The sequence below is a fragment of the Cariama cristata genome, unplaced genomic scaffold, assembly GCF_000690535.1.
Source record: "Cariama cristata isolate BGI_N322 unplaced genomic scaffold, ASM69053v1 scaffold14510, whole genome shotgun sequence".
Lineage (NCBI taxonomy): Eukaryota > Metazoa > Chordata > Aves > Cariamiformes > Cariamidae > Cariama > Cariama cristata.
In genome coordinates, this window is record NW_009594169.1 from 5,721 (window position 1) to 6,124 (window position 404).

The following is a 404-nucleotide window of genomic DNA, read 5'->3' on the forward strand; positions in this document are numbered from 1 at the left end:
AGCGTGGACCACAGCTCCAAGGGCAGCTGCAGCTTTGTACAGTGCCCAGCCCCGGCTGGCACTATTGCCCTGCGTGCACTGACCTACCTTGGGGAGGTGGTGGGAGCCCCAATCCCAGAGGAGGAGACCGGCCATGGGCACCCCACAGCACTTTGGGTGGCATCCTGGATGGTGTGTCCAAAAAAATCACTCCTAGGGGCTGTTTTTCAGAGGCTTTGAGTCTGCCTTCGGCAGCATTGTGGTGCCAAAACGAAAGCTGAGCTCCTCTGAAAACCTGGCCCTAAGCACATGACATCCCGGGCATGGGGAGGGCAGGTCCTGGTCTGGCAGCTGAGCCCCTCCAAGGACGCACCCAACAGCCAGACACGGACTGCCCGCACCGGTGGGGACGGGGGCAGCGGCAG

General features: G+C 62.1%; 1 protein-coding gene across 1 annotated transcript in view; it reads right to left on the minus strand.

The window, feature by feature from the left end:
* Nucleotides 1–404, minus strand: part of LOC104159206 (membrane primary amine oxidase-like) — a 4,318-nt gene that overhangs the window by 593 nt on the left and 3,321 nt on the right.